Here is a 25,130-nt window from a genome sequence, read left to right on the forward strand (position 1 = left end):
ATTGGGGGTCATGTGGGGTCCTAGTAGTTCAATATAGATTTCTAGTATTCCTTGTTCATGGAGGCCTAACTCTTTTCCTTGAAAATGTATTTTTTGACAAATTATATTACTAATGGGATAATTTTTTCTTTTAAAACAAGATGCCAGTCAATTTTGAGAAGGGTATGATATGGAATGAATGATAGTCTCATGAAGTAAACTGAATTGGATCAAAGTGGAGAAACCCATTTGATAAGTATGAGGTTCATGAATATTTTGGATAGCTTTGGGGCATGGATAAGTTGGACTGGTATGATTGATAGGTTCATTCAAATGACATGGTTTTGTAAGAGAATGAAGGTTGGTATGATAATGATGTTGATTGGCTTGGAGGTTGGTTTGATGGTTGGGGTTTGACAATCATAGTCATAAACCTAAACCAAATAACAATCCTAATGGTAATCTTAAGCTTAATCCTAACCTTGACCCTTACCCTAGCCCTTGCAAATCTAAATCTTCACCCTAGTCCTAATTATAATTCTGATCCCAACCCTAATAGTAATTCCAACCCTACCCTTAATACTAACCAAAACCCTATTCATAAACTCAAAATTTGTTATATTTATAATCCAAACCCTAAACCTAACCATAATTCTACCCCTAACCCTAAGTACAGAATTTTGACCATGCCTATAAATATTCAAATATTAACACTAAAACCTAAACCTAATCATAATAATAAATCTAAACCAAACCCTAACCCTAATGCTAACGTTGACCATGATATAAACCCTACCCCTCATTGTAACCCTAACCCTAATGCTAACCCTGATCATGATATAAACCCTAACCCTCATTGTAACCCTAACAAAGGTTGAAGCTACATAAGTTTTATTATAAAATTTTCACAACAGTACCCTGGATAAAATGTCTATTCCCACCTATCAGAATGTGAATGTTGTGAAGCAAATTTATCCTAATTATCCCAAAAACCATCTCATGGGTTTGTTCATATCCTTATATATTTTTACATGAGCCATACCTCATAAGCCTTCAGAACAAGTTTTAAGATAGCATGTGCAATCAATGAGGACCTCTATCCATATGCTATTCACTATTTTGCAAGAGTCAAAAAACAAAGGATGCGAAATGGCGAACCTTTCGCTGTTTCATGAAGTCTAAAAATGAAGGGTGCGAAATAACGAAGCTATCGCTGTTTCACAAGAGCTAAAATAACGATTTGCAAAATAGCGAAGACATCGCCATTTCGTGAAATACAAAAGAAAGGATTGGGAAATAGCGAAGAAATTGCCATTTCATGAAAGAAAAAAGTGAGGATTGCGAAATAGCGAAGACATTGCCATTTCACGAAATACAAAAGTGAGGATTGCGAAATAACAAAGACATCACCAATTCACAAAAGACAAAAGTGAGGATTGCGAAATAGCGAAGAGATCACCATTTCGTGAAAGACAAAAGTGATGATTGTGAAATAGCGAACTCAACGCTATTTCATGAAGGGCATCGACTACCACTTGCAAATTGGCAAAAAGGTTGCCATTTTGAAAGGATGAATAAAGTGGGTTTGTGAAATGGCGTCAACTATTAGATAGTTCAGATAACCGGAAGACATCTGAGATAGGGGGGTTGAATCAGTTGTCACAGATTACCAGAAGCATTAGCAATTTAAACTTTAATACCAAAACTCAAAACAATAATACTGAAATAGCAATTAATCCAATTAAGCATAAACAATAATCACAAAATAAATACCATCCACATGACACTAAGATTTGTACATGGAAAACCTGATAAAGGGAAAAACCATGGTGGGAAGCCTACCCACAGTCAGATAATACTTCTGTAGTAACTATGTGAATTACAATGAAGGGGCCTGCGCTTGCAGGAAGCCCAATAGCCTAGAGCACACTACTCATCACAAAAGGAGCCTCACTGACTACATATAGATCCCGACTACAACCCAGAGAAGTGTTGAACTGCACAAGATAACACTTCCTATGCCTGAGTACAGTTCCAATTAAGCTCAATACCAGAGGACTAAATCCTCTTCCATAAACCCAATTAGATCTCCAATGATCGACCAACTCCTTTTCTTGAATGATATTACATTATTCGCATATTACATTCCTTGACCATGACCTCTTACTTTAACCATGATGATGTACAATGAGATCTTACATCTATATATATAAAACCTCCACCATAAACAATTAGGTTGACCACCATACAATAAACCATTTACATAATTACAAACCATGTCAGCCTTAGACCAAACAAATAATATCCAACACATAAGAAATCCCAAAAATACAACAATAGGTCCTATCCACACATTACATTAATGTCAGTCCATAACCTAGATCAACTGAGACTAAGTATAGGTCCACATGCTTCAACAATGATCTCCAAATGCCAAGTCTCGAACATGATCACCAACAACATCCTGAAACTCCATTAGAAGCTACACCAACACTACTTATGCAATTCATCAAAGATCTCCACCAAAAGCTCTGCTGGTGAAACCCTCACCGGAACCAAAAACCAAGCTTCTAAGCAAGAAGGATAACATCCAAACACCAGACCAAAACCAACTGACCAAATATGAGTATAAGTATCATGAACAAGACATTTCCATCACCAAATTATACCGGAGTCTGCCGGATCATACCAGATTCAAGTTAACTATAAACCACTAATCCTACCGAGACCAGAAGGGTGCCGGTAAAGCATCCAAATAGCTAGTGTTGACATCAATCACAAAACATCAATGCAACACATAATAAATTCCACCAAATGGCCATCAATCTTCCCCTTTGGCATTGATGGCAACACTAGATGTGAAAAACATCTAAGTACCGAGAAATGCCAAACAAGTCTCCCCCTGTGGAAGATAGCCAACAATCTCTTGCATATAACTCTGAATATCAATATCTCTCTCCCTTGTGAATAATATCTCTCCCTTTGATATTTTTACTTTTTCACATCAATATCTCTCCCCCTTTGACATCAATTCCATAAATATGACATAAATATCAAAGCAAAAACATAAGCCTTTGAATCTCAAAGTTGACTACTCCCCCTGAGCAGTAGCATCCCACATCAGTGCTGGAATGAATAGTATCTCTGATAATGCATGGCGGACTGATGCCAAACTGCATCAATGAAGTCTCTGTCGAAGGGGCAAAAACCCTCAATCTGTCTCTTGGGTACTCAAATGATTCCTTGGATAAAGGTTTAGTGAAAATATCTGCAATCTATTCTTTAGTGTTCACATAAACCAGTCTAACTTCATTTCCTTCCACCTTCTCCTTCAAAAAGTTATACTTGATAGATATGTGCTTTGTCTTAGAATGAAATATCGGATTGTTTGATATATCAATAGCAACAGAGTTATCACAGTGAATAACTACCGGTGCATCACAATCCACCTTTATATCCTTCAACATTTGCTTCATCGATAAAACTTGTGTACAGTTAGTAGCAGCAACAAGATACTCAGCTTCAACAGTAGATAAAGAAGTACATGATTGTTTCTTGTTGATCTATGAAACCAACTTCTTTCCAAGAAAGAAAGCTCCACCGGAAGTACTTTTCTGGTCATCAACATCTCCAGCCCAATCAACATCTATATATGCACATAAAGTAAAGTTATCATCCTCAGGGTACCACAAGCCACATTCTGATGTACCTTGCAAGTATCTAAAAATCCTTTTCACCGACATCTCATGATTTTCTCTAGGATCACTCTAAAATCTTGAAACAATACAAACAACATTCATAATGCTAGGCCTAGTCTGAGTCAAATAAAGTAGACCTCCAATCATAGATTTGTATCTTGTAGGATTTACCAATGTAGAAACATCTTTTCTTGTCAATTTCTCACTTGTAACCATAGGTGTACTTACCGGTTTAGAATCTCCCATATCAAATTTCTTCAACAATTCCTTAGCATATTTAGTTTGACAGATAAAAATATCTTTGTTAGTCTAAGTAATCTACAAACCTAAGAAAAAATTCATCTCATCAATCATAGACATCTCAAATTCTTTCTCCATATGTTTAGAAAATTCTATGAATAATTTATCTTCACCTCCAAAAATAATGTCATCAACAAATACTTCAACAATCAGTATATCATCATAAGTGATTTCATAATATAAATTACTTTCAGCACTACCCTTAGTAAAACCAAGCTTCAAAATATATTTATCCAACCTTGAATACCAAGCTCTAGGTGCTTGTTTCAATCCATATAAAGCTTTCCTTAACCTGCAAACCATATCTGTATCATTTGATAGTGAAAAACCATTAGGTTTCTCAATATAAACTTCCTCATCAAGATCCCCATTTAAAAATTCACATTTAACATCCATCTAATAAACCTTATAGTTTTATAAGAATCATAGGCAAGAAATAATCTTACAGCTTCAATCCTAGCTACCAGTGTAAAAGTCTCTCCATAATCAATTCCTTCCTTCTGAGAATATCCTTTACAAACCAATCTAGCCTTATTCCTTATAACTTGACCATCCTTAGTCAATTTATTCCTAAAAATCCATTTAGTTCCAATAACATTTTTATTTTTAGGGCGGGGAACCAAAGTCCATGTGTTATTTTTGTCAATCTGATCTAATCCTTCTTCCATACCTTTTAACCAAAATTCATCTTTACATGCCTCAATTACTGATACCGGTTCAACTTGTGAAATAAAACATACCTCATTAGTTTCCAGTCTTCTTCTTGTCATCACTCCATTTCTCTTATCCCCAATGATTTGATCTTCAGAATGATTCAATCTCACATACCTAGGAGTCTTCTGACTCTTTGTTCCTCTTCTCTATTCTTCAGTTACTGTAGAATTATCTAATGTTGTCAGAGTAACTGGTTCATCTCTCTGTTTCGGTAAAGGTGCTACTAGTTCAGATATAATCATTTCCACTGCTAGTTCTTCTCATAAACTCTGATTTGACTTCTGTTTAGCTCATCTACTTTTACATTAGCACTCTCCATAATTCTCTACAATATCTTGTTATAACATCTATTTTCTTGGCTTTCATTAGAATAACCAAGAAATATGCCTTCATCACTTCTAGGATCAAATTTCCCAATAGTATCATCTCTCTTGATATAACATTTACTACCAAAATTTTTGAAATACTTAGTTGTAGGTGTATTGCCAAACCATAATTCATAAGGTGTCTTACCAGTTTATCCTTTGGTATGTACTCCATTGAATGTAAAAATCATTGTACCCCTTGCTTCTCTCTCGTAGATATGAGGTAGACTCACTTCCATCATCATTGTTCTAGAAGCATCCAAGATAGTTTTGTTCTTCCTTTCCACAACTCCATTCTGTTGAGGTGTCTGGAGAGCAGAAAATTGTCTTCTTATACCATGCTTGTGACAAAAGTTATTAAACTCACCAGATGTGAATTCTCCACTATGATCTGATCTCAAACATTTAATCTTCAATCATGTCTCAGTTTCCACTTTAGCCTTAAAGATTTTAAACTTTTCAAACGCTTCATATTTTTCTCTCAAAAGAGTAACCGACATCATTCTAGAATAATCATCAATGATTAGCATGAAATATCTGTCACCATGAAATTTTTTAACTCTAGTAGGGCAACACAAATCAATATGAATAAGATCAAGAACATCATTTGATTTATCTTGTATACTCCTAAAAGAGGTTCCGACCCGTTTACCCATTTGACATTCTTTACATATCGGATTATAGGGCTTCATAATCTTAGGTATATCTCTAACAGCCTAAGTTTAACTGATCTTTACAATATAATCAAAATTCACATGACGTAGCCTTTTATGCCATAACCAACTCTCATCAATTTGTGTAATCAAACATGTCTTCTCACCGGAGTTCAAATGAAATATGTTACCTTTTGTCTGTGTACCGGTTGCAATCTCCAAGCTAGATCTATTAATGATTTTGCATCTTCCATCCTTGAACTATAATTGAAATCCCTTATCTACCAATTGTCCTACACTCAAAAGATTATGCTTCAAATCTTCAACATAATAAAAATTGTCAGTATTGTTCTTACCATCCAATGTTATAGTTCCTTTTTCTTTAATCATACATGCCTTGTCATCTCCAAATATAACTAGCCCACCATCAAATTCTTGCAAAGATAGAAACTTCCCTTTATCTCCAGTCATATGATGTGAACAACCACTATCAATTACCCATTCATCCTTGTCCTCAATTTTAGCAGCAAGTGCCTTCTCCTCAGGTACATTCTCTTCCAGTGTCGGATCATCTTCCTTGATATCCAGGAAAATCCATTCCTTCCCATTGCCAGATCCACTAGCAGAGTCTTCTACTGGTTCATCATCTGAATCAGTAATGCCTTTGTCATACACTAAATAACATGATTTGTCTCTTTTTTTCTTGAATCTATACTTGTTCTGATAGCCAGGGTTAGGCTTAAATGATCTTTTAACTCTTTCTTCAAATCTTGAATTTCTTTCAGGACATCTAGATGCAAAATGACTAATCTTATTGTATGCAAAACATTTAAAAGGTTCTTTTCCTTCATACTTACTTCCTACCAGTCCTTTCGGTACTCTTCTAGCAAATAGTGCTTCAAGTTGCTCAAACTCATCATCTTCTCTCTTCATATCTTCTAATTATTTTGCATATAAAGCTTTCTAGTCTCGCTTACCGGTTACAAATGTAGATGCATGAAAAGAAGGTTCAGTCTTCATAGCTCCAGAGGTTCCAAATTCCTCAACATCAAAAGAAAATAGTTTCCCAACCAAAGTATCTCTGTTGACAGAAGTATTAGCCATTGTTCTCAGCTCATTAATAGCAGTAGCCTTCATTTTGTAAGCCGGTGGTAGGGCTCTCAAGACTTTAGAAACAATTTCATCTTTGCTCAGAGTTCCACTACAACATTGAATTCCCATAAAAATCTCATTTACCCTTTCCATGAATGCAGTACTCCTTTCATCTTCTTCCATATTTAGGTTTTCATATCTCACCCGATAACCATCAAGTTTAGCAATCTTCATTAAGAGTTTGCAACTTTTCCCATATAGCCTTTCCAAATGATTTGTCTGTTAATCCCATTATTTTCTGATCATAAAGTGCACACAAGAGGGCTTCTCTTGCTCTACAATCATTCTCAAGCTCCTTGTCCAGGTTTGCCAGAGGAGGATTGCCAAATCCTAGATTATAGGGTGTGACACCATTTTGTGTGATCTCCCAAATCTCCTTGCCAAGACATCTCAGATGAGTCTCCATCCAAATCTTCCATACTATGTAATTTGTTCCTTCAAGCCTTGGAATATCCCTTTGAAAGATAGCTCCAGAAGAACTAGATGAACTTGAACTGTTAGTCACCATAGGAACTTCCTTAAGCGGCTAAGCTTTCTGCAAAGAGGCCCAAAGCTTTGATACCAATTGTTAGATAGTTCAGATAACTAGAAGACAACTGAGAGGGGGGGTGAATCAATTGTCACAGATTACTAGAAGCATTAGCAATTTAAACTTTAATACCAAAATAGCAGTTAATCCAATTAAGCATAAACAATAATCACAAAATAAATACCATCCACATGACATCAAGATTTGTACGTGGAAATTAACTCGGTAAAGGGAAAAACCACAGTGGGAAGCCTACCCACAGTCAGATAATACTTCTGTGGTAAGTATGTGAATTACAATGAAGGGGTCTGCACTTGTAGGAAGCCCAACAACCTAGAGCACACTGCTCATCAAAAAAGGAGCCTCACTGACTACATATAAATCCAGACTATAATCCGGAGAAGTGTTGAACTGCACAAGATAGCATCTCCTATGCTTGAGTATAGTTCCGATTAATCTCAATATCGGAGGACTAAATCCTCTTCCATAAACCCAATTCGATCTCCAATGATTGACCAACTCCTCTGCCTGAATGATATTACATTATTTGCACATTACATTCCTTGACCATGACCTCTTAGTTTAACCATGATGATCTATAATGAGATCTTACATCTATATATACAAACCCTCGACCATAAACAATCAGGTCAGCCACCAGACAATAAACCAATTACATAATTACAAACCATGTCGGCCTTAGACCAAACAAATAATATCCAACACATAAGACATCCCAAAAATACAACAATAGGTCCTATCTACATGTTACATTAATGTCGGTCCATGACCTAGATCAATCGGGACCAAGTATAGGTCCACACGCTTCAACAATGATCTCCAAACACTAAGTCTCAAACATGATCACCAACAACATCCTGAAACTCCATCAGAAGCTGCACCAACACCACTTATACAATTCTTCAAAGATCTCCACCAAAAGCTCTGTCGATGGAACCCTCACCGAAACCAGAAATCAAGCTTCTAAGCAAGCAATATAGCATCCAAACACTAGACCAAAACCAACTGACCAAATATGAGTATAAGTATCATGAACAAGCCAATTCCATCACCAGATTATACCAGAGTCTGTCGGATCATACTGGATCCAAGTTAACTAGAAACCACTCATCCTATCGGGACTAGAAAGGTGTCAGTAAAGCATCCAAACAGCTAGTGTTGACATCAATGCAACACATAATCAATTCCACCAAATGGCCAACATCAACAGTATTTGAGCATACAGTGCACACATGTGGAGGCCCAAAAATAATTAATTAATGTTGTGAACTTGAATTAAAGGAGCTGGCATTCGATTTAAATCACATCAGAAGTGCAAATTGAGCATTGAAGAAGTGCAAAAGTGAGAGCCGAGCTGGTGTAAAAAGTCGCAAGTAGTTGGGCGCTGCAAACAGAGCTGAACAAGTAAGTCCATCTTCTTCTTCATTGCGTGAATTGCATTTAAAATAAAAATTCCTAGGCAGAAGAAGGAAGATGTAGGAAAAAATGAACAATCCAAGGTCCCTTTACAAAAAGCCCTTCTAGACGCATTACCAGGGTTCGTAGATATCAGAACTAAAATAATGTTTCAAGATGCCTGGGGAGAATGTAGAGATGCTGACATTCCTCACTGGTAGATCCCTTTTCTGGTATTTTTACAATAATAGAGATGAGAAAGTACCTCTGTCCAACTCCTGGAATCTTGACTTACCGAAGGTCATAGTGCCAAATGTGTTTATAGATGTAGAACTTATGGAGGTCTTGGCCCATAATTATAAAAAAGAAACCATAATAGTTATAGGAATTGATGGAAACCCTATTTTGGTCATCACAAGATCATGCATTGGAGAATGGTTTGGCCTGAATAGGCAGGCAATTACCAAGATTGACAGGGAAGGATATCCAATGGATTATGAATGGATGGTGAATAGTTTTTTACTGCGAGAGGTAGCTTATTTTAGGAAAAGAGGCAAGGATAACAGACCAATGGTTATGAATGATAAGGCTCCATTTCCTACACTCAAATTTATGGATTTATTTCAGAAAACGTATCATGGTTGGTGTCAATTTTATGGTGATAATCACATAAGTAGAATGCTAGTGGATTTAATGTATATGTCCATGAGGATCTAGAACCCTAACATTAACCTGAAATTTGATATTGCTAGTGAGCTTGAAAGAATTCTGCACAATCAACTAGTTTACTGGAATACTAGTAGAACTTTTAAGAATTATTCTCTATTGTGTCATTTAATACTCTCCCAAAATAGAAATGTGTTTAGAGACATGATGAAGTTAACTACTATGGATGGTTAGGGAAAAGGACTCCCAGTTCAATTATGGTGTAGGATATGGGACAAGAACAATAGAGACTATGATTACAAGGCATTTCATGATGCTTTTGTTGTGTGGATATTCAAGGCACTTGGGGTTCAGGTTGAAAGGCTTCCTTCTAAGATAAGGACAGTTCTCAACCCATTGGAATACAACCCAGAAAAGGGTCACACTCATAATTTTGCTAATTGGATCTTCAAGAATGATCATACTCTCATTAGGGTATATGGATGCAAGTAGGGCTCCCATCACTTTCTAGTCTTTGTATCAGAAAGGGTTTCCTTTTTAGAATTTATTTGGCAAATGATGTGGTTTGAGAAGGAAGTGAATGGACCAAGGAAGAAGGGGAATTTCTTTCCCCATGTAGTAAGGTATGCTAGATTGTCTATTGATTTTGGTTCCCTTGAACAAGTTCAGGATAATTTAAAGAAAGCATATTTTCTGAAGGATGGAAGTGAGAGGGTCTATGACCTTGAAGGTTATATTAATTCTTTTATAAAAGAACTTAAACATCAAATTGACATGGTGGAAGATATTGCACATAATTTCATGACTCCTCAATATGTCATGCAAAGGTGGAAAAAGTGGAACTTATTAAAGAAATTGGAAGAGGATAGATAGAAGAAGGGGCAACCACATTTTCATCATGATCACACCCATGAAATACTTAGGATGGAGTTGTGCTTGAAATATTTTGAGAAACTATATGGAAAAGCTACAAGCAGTGTATCACAAGAGGTTAAGACTAATCCTCCAAAAATTCATAGAAAATTCATTATCCATGATTCATATTCATAGAATGCATCAAATTATCCCCCTCTAAAGAGGCAAAAACAAGATCAGAAGGTAACCGTAGTCCCTTATGATGATTCGGAAGGAGAGGGGGATACGTAGAAGCTACTAGTGCACTCAAATCACTTGGTAAAGGTGAAGAGGTTGATATATCACCTAGCTCAACATTAGTATTTCAAGAGGAAGTCCATGGCTATAAGGCTCAGCTTTTGAAAGGTGAAGAACCTATTGATTTTATGGATGAAAGGGAGGCCATATCAGCCAGATTTTTTGAAGATGAAGACTTTATCAAAGCACAAGAATTCAAGGACTTTTGGATTCAAATGAAAATGAAATATTTTGAGGAGATAAAGCGATTGAAACTGATGGGGATTGAAGAATCTAGACATGAGGAGGTTATTTAGCAAACACTCAAGGAGTTGCATCTTGATGAGTTCAATTGTACCTTGGAAGAGACTAGAGAGATGTTGTAGAAAAGTGATATGCTCATTGTTCTAGGGCAAACTCTCAAACATTTGTTCTTGCTTGACCAAGTCAGAAAACAAGAGGACCCTACATTTGTTGTTGAGTTTGATACTGATGAGAAGATAAGTGGATTAGGGTACAATCCCAAAACTGATGTTTTAGCCACATGGGTGAGTTTTAAGGGCCATCATAAGCCCAAATTACTTGACATTGTCAAAGGAAATGATAGAATGGCATCGGTGCAAACAATGGAAAACACTTCTCCTTTGGTATTAGCTATAGAATTAATGCAAAAAACAATGTTTAATAAACACCTGGTCAAACACATGCAAGATCAATTAGAGGAGGCACAGACTATGGAGACACAAATGAATAGAGCCATCAATCAATTGTACCTTGAGAATGTTGCTTTGAAGAAAGAATTGCAAAGATTAAAGAGTAGTAACTAGAGAAAGGCACTAGTATTACATAAGGATGCCTCCTCTGCGCGAATTGATGTAAAGGATGATGAAGTGTCAAAATAAAAAATGGATAAGTATGCAGAGGAAAATCACCAATTAAGAAGTATGAATGAAATGCTTTTACTAAGAAATCCCTAAGCAGGTGTTAAATGCTTTAGAGCAAGTACTGACATACAGGGTTGATTTGGTGGTTTGTAAATGTGATGAAGTATTTTTTGGATACCAAACTCTATTGGACATGTTAGCAACATTTGCTAAACATAAGACACAATTAGATGAGCTCTCCAGGAGGTGGAAGCCCTCTCATTATGACTTTATCAGGCTTCATGAGGTTCTTAGAGGGATCTAGATGCACCTGGTGAAATCAAAGAAACAAAGGAAATGATCGATACTATTATTAAGGAAATAGATTACATAGAATAGGAATAAGGAAGAATCAAAGAAAAAATATCCCCCTTTCATAGTATTAAGCATTGGACGATCCCTGAATTCATTGATAAAGAGGGCCATGTAAAGAGTTTGGAAGAATGGAGGAAAATAGAGTATAAAGACATGGTTTTGCAGATCATTTCCCATTTGAAGGAAGATACAGACTTCGGTGTTAAAAGTTTTAACATGTTCCTAGATAGGGTTGTTGTATTGGAAAATAGATTCTCAAAGTTTGTGGTCGAAGTTTGAGCAATTACTAGCAAGAAATGGATAGACCATTTGCTTAGTATGCTAGATATTCTCTATTACCAATGGCCTACTCATGTTCAAATCTCAGAATGGGTAGACGAGTACTTAAGACCCGCCAAGGTGTCTTCCTAGAAGAAGAAATAGGTACTCAAAGGAAAGGAGAAAAATGGCAGAAAATCACATGTTGAATCAGACCTTGGGGTTATTTCTTCCTCGTTTCAAGCATGATATTCTTCAAAATGTTTTTTTATAGTTATCTTCCCGATGTGTTAGTTTACTATGTTTTATCTTAAGTTGTTAGTTATGAAAGGATGCAATTGTAAACATTTTGAAGCTTGTTGCTTCTCCTCATTTTGTTTAAAGGAGAAACCAAGACTAAATTCTAAAAGACATTAGAAAATAGAATAGGAGCTAGATTAGAGGAAGCGGTATACCATGTACTCATACTTTGAAGATTAATATATAGATTTAGTTTCTTTTCTCTGCAATTGTGGTGTGGAATTACCTTCTTGTGAAATTGGTCCTTTGTGATTATTAATTGAAGGAAGTAATTGCCATTTTAAAAACTTGTGGAAAGGAATTCCTTTATGATTATTAATACATGATGGGCCATGTATTTGCAAATACTAATGTTTACCAGACTCAAGAATAAGTTGACCACTTAGGGTCTGTTAATATCTTCATTAGAGATAATTAGTTGTTGTTAAAATTATTCTCTTTTAGAAAGACATGTCTTTTCATTGAAAGAACTCTTATTTTCCCTATATATGGGAAATCATTTTATAATATTAAGATATACAAAACATATATGATAATTAATTAGTTGTAAAGACTCTTATTTTCAAGTAATACAAAATCCAGTTGTCTTATTTTGAAATGTGTTGTGGATTTTTTCATTTCCAAATCAGTTCTCTGTTATAATTATATATGGTTGATAATTGCTACTCTAAGTCATCATGTGAATAAATTGCATGCTATTACATAGTTGGGCCATCAAGATACATTTGAGATTTCAGACATACATATTTCATATAACACTTATAAATGACTTTATTTACTCATAAGTTTCTAATTTCTCATACACCAAGGCATAAATTTTTTGTTAGCTTTCCAAACATGTTTTGACACATAAAGAGTCATTTTACCAATCTTTTCATCCACATGTCAAGAGATAAGGAAGGGGAAAGAGAGAAATTATTTCAAATAGGACATGACACTAAAATTTGCATATTAAATCTTGCCCTCCTATATTCATTAAGAACTTTGTTCACATTTATTTATTTATTTAGTGTTTTTTACCACATGATAACATATTAACCAATATGAATAGTCAGGCCATAACACAAGAAGATGGAACATAATGTCAACTTAGCAGATAATGGCAAATAGAATGTACAATATAACACTTCTACTATGAAATACCTTTTGTGTAATAGGGCCCAAATCTTGTATCCTTTCACACCATAATTGTAATAGATGAAGATACATTTCACAACCTTGTTCGCTTCTCCTTTGGTACACGTGCATATGCCTCACAACTAGAAACTCTAAGATGTGTCAATGAAGGCTTGTGACCTAACCATGCTTCCATAGGCATTTTATCAACAATAGCTAATGTGGGAGACCTGTTAATCAGGTAGCAAGCAGTGGCAACAACTTCAACCCAAAAATTTTGTTCTAGACCAACTCCACTTAGCATAGTCCTAGCCTTCTCCATCAATGTCCTGTTCCTTCTTTTAGCAATCCATTATGTTGTGGAGAATACACAGTTGTCTTTTGTCTATTAATATCATAGTCTTTACAAAACCTATCAAAATCATTAGATCAAAATTCACTGCCATTATTAGTCCTCAAACATTTTATTTTCTTTCTAGTCTGCAATTCAACCATTGCTTTAAATTCTTTAAATTGACTAAAAACTTCAAATTTACTCATTAGAAAGTATACCCATGTCCTACTAAAATCATCAATAAATGAAACATAATATGTGGATTTTCCAAGGGAAGGAACATCTATAGGACCAAACACATTAGAATGAATAAGATCCAAAACACCACAATATTTATGAGAACTTGAGTAAAATTGAACGTGGTTTTGTTTTCCATAAATGCAATGCTCAAATAAATCAAATTCAATATTACAATCATTCAAACCTTCAACAAGGTTTTTATTTTTCAAGGTCCTTGGACCCTTTTCTCCAATGTCGCCAAGTCTATGGTGCCATAACATAGTCTTCTCTGTGGGTAACTTTTCTTTAGAAGAAAGAGCACCCGTAGGTATCCAAAAGCCATGTCCATCTACTGAAGGTGAAATCCTCAAATCTTTTGATGAACTATCCACATATTTACTTTTTACAGAAGTGCTATTATACTCAATAGTGTATGCCTCTAAATTATAGAAAATGTCGAACCTGATACCTCTAGAAATCACCATAGCACCCTTAATCATATTACATCCCGCACCAAAAAAGACTACTTGCACACCCTCATTTATCATTTTTCTCACAGATAACAAATTTTGTTTTAATCCAGGGATATGCAACACACCGCTAATCCTTTTTATTCTACCATCAGGATACTTGATTCTAACTTTACCTTGACCAATAATGTCTAAATGTGAATCATCTCCCAAGTACACCTTACCTCCATTAAATTATTCATATTCAAAAAACCAATCTTTATTTGAAGTCATATGAAAAGATGCACCTAAGTCAATTAACCATGCATCATTACTTGCATGAGTAGTCAAAGCTGCAATGAATGCATCACCATCTTCCTTCTTGGACTCAAAATAAAAATCAAACTTATTTTTCTTCTTCTTTTCTTATTTGCAATCCTTATAGATGTGACCTAGTTTACTGCAATTCCAACATATGACTTTCTACTTTCCATGAGATTTCAATTTCCCTTTGGATTTGGACTTATTGCGCTTCTCATTCTTCTTGCCCTTTTCCTTAGATCTTCCTCAAATAGTTAGGGATTCCTTCGAACTGATGGATACCTTCCTCCACATCTCTTCACCAAGTAGGGCACCCATCACATCTTCAGACTTCAAAACAATAGAAGTACTATTGATATCCATAACAAGAGAATCCCACAAATCAAGCAAAGAACAAAGCAAGATCTGACATTTCTCCTCTCCGTCCTTCTTAACACCAACATATACCAATTGAGCCACCAACATATTAAATTCTTTTAGGTGGTCTACAATTCATCCACCCTCTTCCATCTCAAAGGAATACAGTTTCTTCCTCAATAAAATCTGATTCAATAAGGATTTCACTTGATACATTTCACCAAGCTTCATCCATAACTTCTTTGCAGTATTCCTTCATGGACATTGATTAGAATAGATTCTTCCAAGCACAATCTAATTAGACCCTTGGATTTTTGGTCCATAACATCATACTGAGCAGCCACAATAGGATCTGAGGGTCTTGAGACATCTGCATCAAACCGATCTCAATCTATTAACAAATCTTCCATCTTCAGCTTCCACATCTCAAAATTACTTTCATTAAATTTATCCACCTCTATTCTCCCCAATGAACTTGCCATCTGAAAATTCCTACAACAAGATCAAAAAGTGCCTTTTTCACAAGCTCCCACTCAAATTTAGATTATTTCGAAAAACCCAACAACCCACAACTGAAACCAAAGGTGATCAAGCTTTGATACCACTTGTAAGGAAGTTAAGTAGCGGAACAACTTCCTACACTAGCCTTGAGAGGAGGGTAATGCATGTTTTTTTTATAGATCATTACAAAAGTTACATAAACTTAACAAAAATAGACACAACAACATCCATACCACAACATAGTGATTTAAGTGGGGAAAACCCTTTCAGGAGAAAAACCGCACACTTCAAAAGCCAACCAATATATTATTCAATAATCAACAAAAATTACAATATACTTGCAACAAAATCTCTTCACAAGAGTACAACTAATCAGAGATTCAAAGGTAACTCAATAGCCATAAGACTCTTACACACAACCTCTATCTCACACACCTCATGTATAGGAGATACAATATTAGAAACCGTCAAACGGTATTACAAAACCATGGGCTAAAATCACCCAATAAAGTGGAGCCGCACTTATCTCCTATCTATATTCCCTATGACATGTCAAAACATGCATCAACACGTGTCCCCCCCTTTATATCTCATTTATGTGTCTGATGCATTTTATATTTCCTATTTTAGGAGTACAAACTTCTAGAGGCCATAACTTGTGAGCCGTGTGTCCAATTGATGAACCTATTCAAGCACCAGAATGCTTGCAAGGTGCTCTATCACATTGTAAACATCTATACTATTTACGACCACTTTTTAGGGTGTTTCAGAGCCTCTAAAGTCCTCAAAATTAAATTTAAACCTTTCACCGCACCCCTCCAAAAAGAAAACTTTCATATCTTCAAAACTAGTTGTGATCTTGCAATGAAACTTTATCAGAATTATTATCTATCCAACCAAAAGATTTGGGGATAATTTCACACCATTTCATGCTCAAATGAATACTTACTATAAAGAGTAACCTCATGTAAATGCAAGGTTGAGACACCATTTTTCCCAACATAAGGCACCACATAAATTGATGAGTATACTAGGAAATATGTTTGGTAATTGCACCTAAATCACTAGGTGATTTTCCTCCTAGATTACTTCTCCCAATCGCTAGAAATAGTGCCTTCCTAAGAACCCAAAACTGTCCTCTCTTTATCCCAAAATTTGTCGAGTCTCTCTCCCTGCTAGGTATGATTCACCTCCTTTGAATATATTTCTCTTCTCAATGTTTTCCAATTATGTTTTCTCTATTCTTTTATATGCATCTAGAAGATGATTTAATTGTGAAGAATGGAAGGAAGTGTGTGAGATGGAGGAAGCAATATTCACTGTCTCTTAGCATTTGTATAGCATAGAGATCAACCTTGACCTTGATATTGTCTTGGTCTTTGATTAAAAATATAATTTTGTGTGGTGTATATTCCTTCAAGGAAGTCACTTACTCTACCTATGCAATGAAGGTGACAATCTCATGAATGTAGACTACTAACTCTATGTAAATTTCTCAATCTATGCATCCTTGGCAACCTTTGATCTATATAGTTGTTGACTATCCTCTATTTTTCCTATTGCTCGAAATATTCTAATAGCATTTTAGTGTAGCCACAATAAGCATATCTTAAAAGCATGGCATCTATTTAAAAATGAATGTCCTATCCTTATTTTTTATATTTTGCATGTATGTGAAATTTACATAAGAATAAGAGAAAACAACTATCTTGTGTATAATGAGTGATAAATTTATTTTGTGTTATAATTTTGAGGTGTTTGTTAATTGTATAAAATTAATTCCCTATGCTCCCACAACTCATGCATGTCTTACAAGCTAAAATTTGGAACATCATTTTTATTGAGGCTTAATGCTCAATAGTTTGTAATCAATAACTCAAATTCCACATTTTGGAATGCATGTCCACAATAGTGAATTGGGGTATCAAGATCCATTCTTATTCTATGATTTTCATCCTACTTTTCTCTCTCCTACCACTGGATATATTTAGCCTTTGAATCATAACTACAACTCAAGGACATAGTCTTACTCCAGTTACAAAAAGAAAATCTATTATGGAGTAATATAAATATGATAATTTAAGCACAAATTGATAAATAATCAACTAATTACATGGGGAAACCCAAGAAATGCTACACCTACTAATTCATAAAATTATGGAATTCAAGGAGGGATCATAGGTCTGAAGAAGAAGACACAATGAGAAACATGAAGAAGATATTCATTTTCAAAAAGGACACAAGCCATGTCACGAAGCATATTTTACTACTGGAATCCATATTGAAGAGCATAAATGAAACACATGACATCACAAGATCCTTTGATTCATTGGGTCACTAAGAAATGAACCACTAAAATGGTAGTATAGATCATATCTACAAAATGATAAATAATGACACAAGCTGCGAAGGGTAGTTTTGGTGAATTTTGATAGCACAGAACTAGCCAAATAAAGTGTCAATAAATTGTGGGATTTATCCCAATGACATCATTAATCAATCATCAAATTTGATAAAAATTTCAAAGATGACATAGAGGATGGAATAAACCCTTATTGACAAGAAAAATATGGAGTGATTCCTTTCTGTGGTGACACCAGAGTTAAGGATGACTTTAGAAGGAAGATATTTTGCTACATATTCAAAATTGGTGACATTAGCCTACCAAATAGAGAACTAATCATGGTAGACTGAAGAGGATGAGAGATAAAGTAGGAAGATAGAAAAATTTCAATTATAAATAGAATACTTGTGACTGTGACAAGAGATCATGAAACAAAATATAGGACCTCAAAGGACAAACTATAACGCCCCACTAAGGAACCCTAGAGGAAAACAACACTCTAACTAAATAAACATAGCAATAACCTTTTTTTAAAAACAAATTACATTACAATCATAAATGCATCAAGGAAATAATTATAACAATTACACAAGAAGAAGATAAACATTCACTTAAACTAACTCCTCTTACGGGTTCCCTAATGTCGCTACCTAAGAAACATTCTATACAACATCTAAGAATCTAACACCACAATGAAATGTCATAACTTTACACAATGCAAGAACATACATACATATCACTAGGTTAATTTTAGACACAAAACTAAGTATTCTCATGATAATAATTTTGCATAAGAAATGGTAATACATTCATCCATAAGAGTAGTCGGTACCAACACCAAACTACTTAAAACCTACTTTAGGATAACATAACTTTTCAATTACATCAAATAACATTACATCAATCTCCCCAAGGAGTGTTCAATTACAATATAAATAATACAATTACAGTGAATTCCAAGGCACATAACAACTACTAAAATATCAACTGAATCATCTACATCAAGAAATGGAAGATACTAGAGAGGAAAAGAAAGAACCATGCATTGCACATGAACATGTCTACCGATCCTCGATGGAGGTAGGAAACAACCTCCCAACCATGTGGAACCCTTAGGTCCACCCCACTATGCTCTGGAGATAGATATGAGACCCCACACAACACAAACAAACAAGGCCAACAACCAACATCCAAGAGACACAAGGATACACACTGGACAATCAAGACTTAGCACGAGGTTTCACTAGAGTCTTCTAACATGACCACATAGGATAGGGTTCTAAGATACAATCAGGAAAGAGTGTCATCACATATCCCCAACATGATTTACCTTGGCTAGCCTCTCTAGGCCCCAACCCTATTTGGTGACTCAGTTGGAACCAGACAATCCTTTAATGAGATAAGGATGTTCGATCATGCCAGCTCTAAAAGTCCCTTAGACAAACGAGCGTTCTTGCTTCCATCCTTAGCTTGTATGAGAACTAAGTGTTGGCATTGAGTTGTCATTGATGTCAATTGGTATAGAAGGGCTACCGGTATAGGATAGTTATGGGCAACACTGTCTTGGATGCATAAAGGATGAGATATCTTTGATATCACCTTGTGTTGCAGTGCACAGGTAAGGTAAGGGAGAGAATGTCATTAAGTAGAATGACCTTTGGAGTCACCGGTATACAAGTTAGTGTGGATGCAGAACAATAGGACTCCCACCAGATAGAGATGCAATCACCATGTAAAGAGATGACTGACAGTGAGTGTGCCCAATCAAATCACATATGCCTGGTTGAAGATATGCTACACAAACAAGGAAGCCACATGAGTGCATTACAGGATGCAAATGACAGGGATCCACTGCCACCGGTAAGTGTAACTTATCTCCTATTATGGACAATGTGTATCATAGTTCTATGAGATAAGGAAGAAGAGGTAAAGGAAAGTGTTTGAAGGCTCACACTGGATCTAATCGGTGTAACAAAAGGATACCTCAGGTGCATGTAATCAAAGATGTGCACCAAATTAGAAAGGGTTGGCATATTGAGCCTCGAAAATAGAAAAGGAAGAGTAAATAAGTGATGGGTTTGTCACCATGACAAACCAGCTGAGATGATGTCCAGTTTGATGGTGAAGAAGGAAAAGTGGAGCAACTGCAAATAGAGAACGCAGTCGGCATGTAGACGCCTCAGATGGAAACAATTGAAGGTTGATGACATGGTGTCATCATGACACCTACCGATAAGTATGGAAACTGGTCAAAGAGAAAAGAGGCTAAGTGATGTATTCCTACCCAATGAGAATGATCATTCTATGGATAGGCATATCTAGCGACCGGTTAAGGTGTTCCACCGATAGATCAACAAAATGAAGATATGATGATTTACCAGTAAAGTGTGAGATATCGACAGGGTTAGTGAACCAGCATAAAAGAAGGACCGGTTGAGTGTTTGGTCGGTGATCCTGTCTAAACTAACACAAAGGTCCATGCTAACATGGATGTCGACAAAGGTGCCATGTGGAGTCAAGGTGGTAGACATGCATGCAGTAGTCGATGGAATGTGCACCGATGAGGTTGTTGCAGAGTTGGTTAATATTAATTGCAGACCCCATAAATCATGGGATGTGTTGCAGAGGTGTGCAACTCGAGGAAGGTCAAACAAAGGTGATAAATGTAGTGTATAGGTGTAGAATGAGGTTGGTGATGCAATTTGCAGAACCATTAATGGTGATTGATCTTGTGTCTCGCCGACTGACTGTCTGTGTTTGCTAAACATAGAAAACGTGTATTGGAAGGCACGATAATGGCGGCAATGTGCAGATAGATCATCTTGGAGCTCAGATCGAATGAGATTTGATTGGATTCAATGTGCCTTGTGATTAGTGGAAGAAACCCTAAGGCACCAAGTTTAAATGTTGGTTTTGGCGGGAATGTATGAATACAAATATGCGGGCAAAAGATAGATTTGAGGATGCCTTAGAGAGTGAGATGCTGCCAAGTGATGCAAAGGGATGAATAGAGAAATAGATGAAGTGTGATATCTATAGAGGATTATAACGATCGAGTAGCAGGGAGACAACTGGTGATAGGTTTTGCAAAGGTTTAACTGGTGAGGTTAAAGAAACTGACAAGCTGTTGAATGAGAGAGTGTTGTTGCATTTGAGAGAAGATAAGTCAAGTACTCAAAGAGTATCTGAAGAGAGACTGAGTGTGAGAGAGTCTAGGGTTGAAGAGTTCAACTAGCCACAGTGAGGTAACCGGTGGTGACTAAACCGACAGAGAAGGAGAAGAGACTGAACTGACAAGGTTGCAATAGTAAAAGGGTGAGGTAGAGAACCGACAGTGAACTGGATAGGAGATCGAGTAGTGAGATTTGAAGAAGTGTTACAAATCCATTTGTAACAAGGTTATTAATTTATAAATGATTATGTTTTGTATTCACTAAGTTATAGCTCGGTGCAGGGGTTGTAGCTCCTTGGGTTGGTGCCCTAAATCAAGGGTTGGTGCTCCTTGGGTTAGTGACCTAAAATTAGGGGTTGATGCTCCTTGGGTTGGTGCCCTAAACATTGTAATTAGAGATTCATTGTGAGGTTGGATTGGAGAAATAGTCTCCAACAACATTTCTAACCAAGGTTTTTCCCATCTTGGGTTTTTCTTGCATATGCTGGTGTTATGTGATGTCCCTTTGTGTGTGATTGCATTTGTGTTGGTCTCCCCTCTAACCAGTAAGTCTGCATTGAGTTAGATTTGATAACCGATATACTCACATAGGACAATTAAAGGGAAATATTTGAGAACCACTGATTCACCCCCCTCTCAGTGGTACATTGTGTCTAACAATTGGTGTCAGACAAGCTTTCTCTAGCTTAGGTAGATTCTGGCTTAAGGATACAATGGTTTATTTAGTGTCAATCCCAACTCCGGTGTTTAATCTATTCCATTTGGAGTTGTAGAATGGAAGTTCACTTATCCTCTCTAGGATATGATGTCTGGATGTCTGTTGTAAATGGGTACCCTAGTAAAGTCAGTCCTCCCATCGATTCAGATGCAGAAAGAAGAAACCCATGCAATGAAGCAGCTATGAAGGCTATACTCAGTGGGCTATCCAATGATGTCTCCTCATAGGTGGACAGATGCATCAATAAAATGATTATGTGATAGATTGAAGAAGCTCTATGGAAATGAGCTTTCTTCTATAGAACCAACCTCTCAAGATAGAATGAGAAATGCATCTCATGTATCTGCAGATGATGAAGGCAGATTTGCTAGTAGTCACAACATTGATGAAGAAGGAACCCACATCTTCATGGCCCAAGAATAAGAAGATGAGAGGCACACATCTAAGAATGATCATGCAGATCACTCCTACCGACAAGATGTGCTTGGAAATGATAGCGAAGGTGAAGAAGAAGAGGAAGAAGAAGTTGATCTTGAAGGAGAGATTGTGAATGCACTTGAAGAACTCAAAAGAGTAAGAAATTAATACAAGCTATTCAAGAATAATGCTATTGTGGAGCAGAACCGGTTGATCAGATGCCTTGAAGAATCTAAGAAGTGTGTCTTAGAGTTGAAGACTTAGGATGAAGACACCAAGGAGTGTCGATGTAAAGGTCTAGCATCTGACTTGGAGGTAAAAGATAAAGAATATCAACAACTTCTTGGAGAAATGGAGGTTATCACCTTGAGAAATGTCAGGATCAGCTCAACGTGAGAATCCGGTTTGATGGTAGCAGTGATGCCTTGAACAGGATGTTGAAAAAGAAAAAGCATGTTAAGGACACTAAAGGATTAGGTTGTGGTGTCGGTGAATTCTCCACCAACAAGAATGTCCCCCACAATGACATTCTATTTGTCTCCTCCAATGGAGAAAATAAGGGACAAACCTTCATAGTTAGAAATGCTCCCCAGAAGAAGCTTGACCTAACCACAACCAGTGAAGACTTGGAGACAAGAATGAAGATTGGTACTGCAAGAAGGAGGAACAATGTAGATCCCAAAGGAAAAGGGAAAATGGGAGAATACAACTTCACTGGAAGCAAGAACATGAGAAGACAACAAAGAAGACCTCCTACTGGTAGAGGACAAAGAAATGCTACCACCCACATATCAAGACAAGTGTGGAGGATGAAGAGACTAGATGGAGGAAATGCAAAGAATGGACAACCCAGGATCCATCCTCAGAGAAGGATAAATGGAGATGCCATACTAGTAAGATCTCCCCATGCATGGAAAAATAGGTTTGTAAGTGATAAACCTTCCTTCTCAGGTTATTGCTTTGCATGTAATGGTCATGGCCATAGGGCAGAAGAATGTAGAAAATGATCTAGAAGGAACAATCTAGGATCTCATAGATATCATGCATATGAGAAAAATGTATCCAGGAGTAGATATATGCATATCCCCTCTCCTAGTTATGCAAATAATGCTTGTTATAACTACAATGGGATTGGCCATAGAGAGTTTGCATGAAGGAAGAGGAACTTGTAGTCTTATGGAAGTCAGTATAGAAGCTATGCTCAACATAGAAATGAATACAGAGCATATGGAAGTCAGTGACCTACATGGAACCAAAGGAAAAATGTCCTTGTAGGATCAAGAGGTCCACTAGTTTCAGTTTCCAGTCATAGAAACATGACTAGAAGAAGGTGGTCAAATGGATATGTTAAGCGATTCCCCAATCATGAAGTTGGGATGGATGTTGTGTGCTACTATAGCACTACTTCCGGTCATGATGTAGAGTTTGGAAATGAAAGGACCAACCAGCAGAAGAAGGTAAGACCTGCTCCCATGACTGAAAATGGGAAGAAGAATGAGACCAAGCAGGTGTGGAGGAAGAAGACCATGGACTGACACTGTGCATTCAATGCACAAGTGATATCTCCTAAGGCCTAAAGGAGATGCAGGATATCAGGGGGAGTAATATATTGACTAGATCATTCACCCCCTTAGTGAAGAAGGACACATCGAAGAGCAAGATGTTGTCACTCTGAAAGATGAAAATGAGAAGATAAGTGTGTGTAGTGGTTGCCTTGGCTACACACCTATAGATCAGAGTTGGATCACTAATGATTGTGTCAATAAATGGATTTTAACAATTGAAATCAGATACATTGTGACACAAAATGTCAGGAGTCACAGGAAGGTGCTCCGATAGTGATGTTGAACTGGTATAAGAAATTGGTCTATGCAGGATGTTACCAACATGAATGCTAATAGGTACTTGCAGATTATGTAAGACAATAAGGTTGGAGATCATTGCATTATCCCCAGTAACATGGAATGAGAGTTTATGTCTTAGGTGGTGTTGGTGAATACCTGAATGACATATGTTGGCCTAGTTGTTGATCATGCAGGCATACATGCTTTTGGGCTAACCGGTTTGTTTCATGACATGATGATGACATTATATGGTATTGTGTACATCTAGGATCGTGTCATAGGTTGTGGTGGATATAATAGAACTGAAATATCATCAGATGATCACATACACACAACTCAACCGGTATATGGAGTTGATTGGAGCCCCGATATTGGATCTGACCGACATTGTGGACCTAAGATGTATGAATTAGGGGGAGTTCAAGTGCTTATGAAGTAGAGTCAACATGTTTGAACTTATGAGGTACTTACTGCCTAAACTATAGATGATGGAAATGGATGTAGGAATACCCAGGAGAATTTCATGCTTAAGGGTATCTACGTTTCATTTGGTTGGTTGATTCATAGTACAATCACACTTAATTATAAAGAAATTTGGGATCAAACGGGAGGTGATGCAGTCTAATTGGCAAGAAAGTAATATTCACTGACACAACCTTCTACAAATTGAGAGCTTTAACAATTAGTATCAGTTTTGCATTCTCAATTGGTGTCAGTTGATGGTTGAGTCCTCCATCTCAAAATTTGTAACTTGAGAAATTGCACCTATTGGTATCAAAAGAGAAGATGCATCTGGTAAAGAGAAAAAGGGGAGAAAAATATCTGACAATGACTGGTAAATACAAGGAGGTGAGAGACCTTGACAATGCCCTTTTCCATTGTTGTCAAAGGGGGAGAAATAGTCTGTAGTATAGCGCATACTACATGTGTGAGAATCCA

This window comes from Cryptomeria japonica, chromosome 8, assembly GCF_030272615.1.
Source record: "Cryptomeria japonica chromosome 8, Sugi_1.0, whole genome shotgun sequence".
Lineage (NCBI taxonomy): Eukaryota > Viridiplantae > Streptophyta > Pinopsida > Cupressales > Cupressaceae > Cryptomeria > Cryptomeria japonica.